Source organism: Ixodes scapularis, unplaced genomic scaffold, assembly GCF_016920785.2.
Source record: "Ixodes scapularis isolate PalLabHiFi unplaced genomic scaffold, ASM1692078v2 ptg001299l_1__unscaffolded, whole genome shotgun sequence".
NCBI classification, from domain to species: Eukaryota; Metazoa; Arthropoda; class Arachnida; order Ixodida; family Ixodidae; genus Ixodes; species Ixodes scapularis.
This window is the reverse complement of record NW_024610136.1, coordinates 431660-438562: the sequence shown is the minus strand read 5'-3', so window position 1 is coordinate 438562 and position 6903 is coordinate 431660. Positions and strand designations below refer to the sequence as shown.

The window sequence follows — 6903 nt, the reverse complement described above, 5'->3', positions numbered from 1 at the left end:
TAATGCCGCGCGCGCAGCTGGCCAAGTAGGCAGCGCGCGCGTGGCCTAAAAAAAAAAAAAAAAGAAAAAAAAAAAAAGCGCGCGCGTGGTTTAACGGTTATCGCGCTTGCCTCTCACGCAGAAGGCCAGGGTTCGATTCCTGGCAGCGGCTACACATTTTTGTTGAGAGTGTAATTTGATACTCTGGTGAATTCGAGAACCGTCTTGTTGATTCGCGGTTAGAATGTTCTACGTGCCGAACCTTCTACGCCGAACGATCCAGAAACCCACGAGGGTACATAAGGGATCCGGCCAGGCGAGCGCAGTCAGTCGCCCCAGCGCTCGATCCTGCGGTTTCGCAGATTTCGACGCCCGCGACGCTTTGTTATTATCTTTTGTACTCTTTTATTTTTGGCACAAGTTCGCCACATTAAACGTTTATTTCTTCCTGTTCATCTATTGTTTTTTGGTCACCACCCGTGACAATATTCCGAGCAGCAAGAGCAGCACGGCTGCTCTGGCCGCTCTGGCCAGAGCAGCTCCTCTCATCAAAGAAGACGCCGTCCGAAACTCTAACGGCTCCCTTCTTATTTTTATTCACTTTGTTACTTCATTTTGTTGTTGGGTTCGACTGCTTCCTTTTTTTTGACAATGCCGTCCGTGGACATACGTTTGGCGTTTTTTTGTTGTTTTTGTTTTTTTTTGTCACGCGATGGTGTGGTCCGACCGATCAACCAATGAGTTTGTTAGAATTATGTCACGAGGTATAAAATGGCGGATGAAATAAATATAGTAAATGCAAAGAAGCGCGCAGTTCCCCCTCGGCGCTTTATAGCCTTTATTCTTCCAGAGGCGAGCATCGCAGTGCCATGGCGTTCAACTTGTGCCGTCTTCTTGGCGCCATGACAGACCCTCTTGAAGCAATTAATTTGCTTTAGCGCGTTGGCCTGCTCCAGGATAGCTAGGTTCGACATTGTACATGTACCTTTTTTTAGTACACGGAAGTGACGTCATCACGTCTGATTGGTTGGAAACAAAAGTGACGTAATTTCCCTAGAAAAATGTGGGCGGAGTCGGCAAAACTGGGCGGAGTCGGCTACCGGACGTGACAACAAAATGACGTTTCGTTTTGTACCGAGTACGTTTCAAAAGGTACTTGCTCGGAACTAGGTGTCATTGGCACCATGTTTTCGGCGGCGAGGCGTCGCCGTCTCGTCAATTCGACTTTTTCTCTAATAGAGCTTTTTTTTTTCGCCCGAAAGGCTGTATCGGGAACACCGCGATGCATTCGAGCTCCCGGAGGAGATCTTTCGGAAGCAATACCGCCTGCCCAAGGTCGTGGTGCGGTGGTTGTGCGACGAACTTCGCGAGGAACCGGAGGTGAGGAGAGTGCGTACCTCGTGGACGGTCATGACTGTGGAGCTTCAAGTGTTGTGTGCACTGCGCTTCTACGGCACGGGGAGCTTCCAAGGCATGGTGGCGAGCGACGAACACGTAGCGCGGGACCAAAAGACAGTCAGCGTTGCGGTCCGCGCCGTGTCCGTCGCTATCGTGCGTCGTCTCGGCGTCCAGCGTGGCTGGATCCACTTCCCCGAGACGCCGAGCGAGAGGTTCGACGCGGAGAAGGGCTTCAGGCTGCTCGGCAGGATACCCGGCGTCATCGGTTGCGTGGACGGGACCATGGTCTCCATCGTCGGCCCGTCCAAGAACGACCCCACCGTCACGAAGGCGGCGTACTGGTGCCGCAAGTACTTCTACGCCCTCAACGTGATGGTGGTAAGTACACTCATGTTACGTTGTCAAAACGCGCCCCAAATCTGTAGAAAAAAAAAAAAACGTATTGCCGATACGGTTTAAGTATGCCGTTTTATGACTGCGGGCTGTGGGGTCTCACGACTGCGCGAGCGTGTGTTCTACGTAGCATGTGAGCCGTGAGACTCTTCTCCCAAAAATAATACTTGTCTGTTAAAGCTTCCGTAAAAAACAAAACGAAAAAAAAACATTATTTTTGTTTCAAGGTACCTTGCATCCAGGAAGGTGTGTTGACATGCATGTGTCAGACAAAATAACTTAAAAGGTTCTGAAATTGCGACTGCTTTGTGAACCATAAGTACAATCTACGACTTGTGGATTCAGGTAATTACACGTCAATATCTCTGTCACTTTCAGGTGTGTGACGCCGACTGCCGGATAATGTGCATCGACCCACGGTATCCCGGGTCGGTGCACGACTCCTTCGTGTGGCAATTTTCCTGGCTCCGAAACCAACTCAAGCAAGGGCAGCTGCCACGCGACGGCCGGTTCCTGCTTGGTGAGCATACTAAATTCATTCCTTACGCACACGGTGGCTCCCACTGCTTGAAAGCCACAGTACCACAGGTACTGTGCTTGTTGTGAGGCACACAGACACAGTTGCTGGAACCCCTTGAAGTGGGACAACACCCAAAGTTTGGCCATTAACCTCTGTTTATGTCCACATAACTCTCACACTCTGCAGGCTACGAAAGCCACACTACACCAATCTCACGACAGTGATAGACTGCGCAAGGCATGCAACCGCAGTGCGAGTCGCTGTCCAGTTCGGCCCACTCACTGTTACTGTCTGCCTGTACCCTCTTGCTGGTTGGTTTTTGCATGAAGTTGGAGCTCTTTCGCCGATCCCTGGGGGCTCGCCTGGTCCCTTTGAGTCAGTTTGTACGGAATGGGATCAATTCCTCCTTGGCCACTTGGGGCTCGCCAAATCTGTCCTCGTGTCGTCTCTGTCCCACACACTGGATTCTTTTCCCTGACTGTCATGTAGTGACAAGGTATATTTGGTTGTTATCGCTGTCAGCGCCTATCACCAACGCAAGCCGCGTTCGCTTATCATAACATGCGCAGTGTATATAAACGCTCATACGGAAATAAACTGTTGTTCTGTTCCCACCGCGCTGTCTGAAGGATCTATTACATTGGCGACGAGGCGAATCGACGGACGGGCGAGTCCCGGTCGAGTAAGGCAAGATGTCGGTCGGCAGGATCGGCGAATATTGTCTCGGCAAGGAATGCGTCCTGGGATGAATACGTCGAACGGCTAGAGATGTTCTGCACTGCAAACAAGATAACCACGGACGAGCAAAAACGAGCGGTTCTGCTGAGTTGTTGCGGCGAGGACACTTACGGGCTGATCGTGACCTTGGTCAAGCCAGCAAGACCGACGGCGGCGAGCTACGGCGACATCAAGGGGGCGGTGCGGAAGCACATGCATCCAAGGCCTTCGGAGCTGTACGCAAGATTCTTATTCTACCGAAGAAACCAAGCTCAGGGTGAGGCGGCGTCGGAGTATGTTACGGCACTCCGTAAGCTGGCTGAAGACTGCGCTTTCGGTGACAAACAGCTTCCACTGGACGTCATGATGAGGGACCGGTTTGTATGCGGAATCAAGAATGAAGCGGTTCAACAGCGGCTGCTCGCAGAACGCGACCTGACGTTCGAGGTGGCGTACGACATGACGCTGACGGCGGAAGCAACGGAGAAGCAGCAGCGCGATATACGCAAGCAAGCTCAAGACGGAACCAAAGAAAGCGAGGGTCTGGTTCAAGCGACACGCATGAAACTGGACACCAGGGCGGACGACGTCAGCTGCTTCCGCTGCAACGGTAAGCACGCTCCGCATGTATGCCGTTTTAGAAAGGCTGCTTGTTTCAAATGCAAAAAGGTTGGACACGTGGCAAAAGCTTGTCGTTCAAAATACGAGAATCGGGCGCCGCGGAAGCCAACTGACCTGCGCAAGCGGGAGGAAAAAAACAAGGGCGTCTATGAAATGAGCGCATTGTTTTCTGTATGCGAAGTGCGTGAACAGGCTGAAAAGTTCATGGTAGAAGTGCACATTCAAGGAGAGAAAGTTCCGATGGAAGTCGATTCAGGAGCATCTTGCTCGATTGTGAGTGAAGAGACGTTTCGGTTGATCGAGAAGAATCGAGGCCAGATACCGCTGCAAGAAGCCGGCACAAAGCTTGTAACCTGGTCGAATGAATCATTGTCCGTGGTGGGTCGGGCAAACGTGGAAGTGAAATTCAAAGGCTGTAGAGCAGAGCTACCTTTGTTAGTAATAAAGAAGCGTGGTAACAGTTTACTCGGACGTAGCTGGTTTGAGTCGCTGGGCATCCGTTTGAGTGGAATTCAGCAGATCAGGGTGGAGGACGTGACATCGCGTTTTGCTGAGGTTTTCGGCAGTGACCTGCCTGGATTCAACGGACCGCCAGTTCACATAGAGCTTCAAGAGGACGCCCGCCCGGTGTTTCTCAAGAGTCGTCCTGTCCCGCTGGCCCTCAAGGACGACGTGGCCAAGGAAGTGGATCGCCTGGTGCAACAAGGCGTCTGGGAGCCGGTTGAGTACTCAAACTGGGCGACACCGCTGGTAGTGGTGAGGAAAAAAAACGGAACCTTGCGTTTATGTGGGGATTACCGTAGTACCGTAAACAAGGCTATTAAAAGCAGCGGGTATCCTTTGCCCACGACCGCGGAAATGCTAGCGACCTTGGGGTCGAGTAAAATTTTTACCAAGCTCGACTTAACTCAGGCGTATCAACAGCTCAGCCTAGATGATGAATCAGCAGAAATGCTGACCGTCAACACGATTAAAGGGCTATGCAAGGTCCGGCGGCTGCCGTTTGGAATCTCGGTGGCTCCGTGGGTGTTTCAGCGAGTCATCGACACGTTATTGGCAGGGATTCCGGGGGTGAAGGCTTATCTCGATGATATCTTGATATCGGGAAGCAACGCAGACGAACACTCGGAAAGGCTTGCAGCCGTGCTGGCGCGTCTGCAAAGAGCGCAGCTAAGAGTAAACAAAGAAAAGTGTGAATTCAGTCAAGCAAGCATTGAATTCCTGGGACATAGAATCGATGCCGCAGGTATCCACCCGAGCCAGACCAAGATGGACGCCATTCAGCAAGCGCCACCGCCGACAAGCAGGAAGCAGCTTCAAGCTTTCTTGGGGTTGTTAAATTTCTACGCCAGTTTCCTCAAGGGGAAGACAGAAGTGGCGGAACCCCTTCATCGGCTTTTGGACCACGAGCAAGAATGGAAAAGGACAGGTGAGCACCAGCGGGCGTTTGAAAAGCTGAAGAAGTTGCTTAGCTCGGATGCAGTACTTGTTCCCTATGACCCCAAGCGGCCGTTGGTTTTGTGTTGCGACGCGTCGCCTGTCGGGGTAGGGGCCGTGCTGGCGCATAGGGCTGATGACGGGAAAGAGCAACCTATAGCATACGCCTCACGAACTCTCGGTGCTAGTGAACGCAACTATGCCCAGATTGACAAAGAAGGTTTAGCAGTCGTCTTTGGAGTGAAAAGATTTCACCAGTACCTGGCCGGAAGAGACTTTACCGTAGTAACGAATCATAAGCCGCTGTTAGGGTTGTTCAACACAGAGAAGCGGGTGCCAGAAGTGCTGTCGCCCAGGATGCTTCGCTGGATTTTGTTGTTAGGGGCGTATAATTATCGCATTCAGTACAGGCGGGGCGAAGACAACTCCAGCGCTGATGCGCTTAGCCGTCTGCCAATCGTGGGAGACGAAGACGAGCCACAGCCACCGGGGGACGTGCTCCTGCTTGAAGCTGTCGAGTATGCTCCACTCCAGGCGGCAGACATCGCAAGGATGACCAAGGAAGACTGCATCTTATCCAAGGTCAAGGATTGGATCCTCAGTGGCTGGCCGTCGAGGCAACCGGACAATACGTTCGCGCCTTACGAGGTAAGGAAGTCCGAGTTGTCGTTGCATCGTGATTGCATACTGTGGGGAAACCGTGTGGTCATCCCGCAAGTGGCAAGAGAGAGGGTACTTCAGTTGCTGCATGCAAACCACCCGGGAATGAGTGCCATGAAAGCTTCAGCAAGAGGGCTTATGTGGTGGCCAAAGATGGACAGCCAGATTGAAGAATTTGTGCGGTACTGTCAGCCGTGTCAAAGTAACCGCCAAAGCGACCCCAAGGCTCCAGTGCATTTCTGGGTCAAGCCAGATCAACCATGGAGTCGTCTACACCTAGACTTCGCGGGGCCAGTCAAGGGAGAAGTGTTTCTAATTGTAGTTGATGCGTACAGCAACTGGGCAGAGGTAGAAATCGTGCCATCAATGAAATCTTCAGCTGTCGTCACCAGCTTAAGGAAAATGTTTGCGACTCACGGGGTGCCAGACGTAATCGTCTCTGATAATGGCACAGCGTTCATTGGTGCTGAATTGCAAACGTTCTTGAAATTGAACGGTGTTCGTACAGTGTTCGCAGCACCTTATCATCCCGCCAGTAATGGCAGGGCCGAACGGATGGTAAGAGAAGTCAAGGAAGCTTTGAAGAAACAACAGGAAGGCACAACTCAGTGCAAGATTGCGCGGTTCTTGTTTAAACAACACACCATGCAGCATTCTGTCACGGGAAAGTCACCGGCAGAATTGATGATGGGGCGGAGGTTGAGGACAGCCTTGGACAGACTTCACCCAGATCGTCAGCGTGAACCTGAGGTTCAGGCGTCGCCAACAAAGTGTTTTGCTGTGGGTGACGCAGTCTACGCAAAGAGTTTCAATCCAGGACCCCGGTGGAAAGCAGCTACCGTGGTGGAAGTGCGAGGCCCGGTGCCGTACACGGTCCAACTGGACAACGGGGAGCGCCATCACAGACACCGGAACCAGCTGAGACGAGCCTGGACGGCGCCTCAAGGGGATGCCAGCACAAGGGTGGACTATCACTTCAGGCTCCCACCTACAGCGGGAACGTCGCAGCGGCCGGAGGCGAGCACGGAGTCAGCAACGCAAGCTCCGGCTCCACCACGAAGATCAACACGCAATCGACATCCTGTTGTACGCTATGGCATTAATGATTAACCAAGCGTTCTTTATTGTTTTGTGCATCTAATCGTAGGAGAAAGGAGTGTCATGTAGTGACAAGGTAT

At 52.3% G+C, this 6903-nt stretch overlaps 1 pseudogene; it reads left to right on the top strand.

Annotated features, from left to right (window-relative positions):
- The first annotated feature begins 2982 nt into the window (after positions 1 to 2982).
- Positions 2983 to 3741, top strand: LOC121834539 (annotated as a pseudogene).
- Positions 3742 to 6903: the final 3162 nt, after the last annotated feature.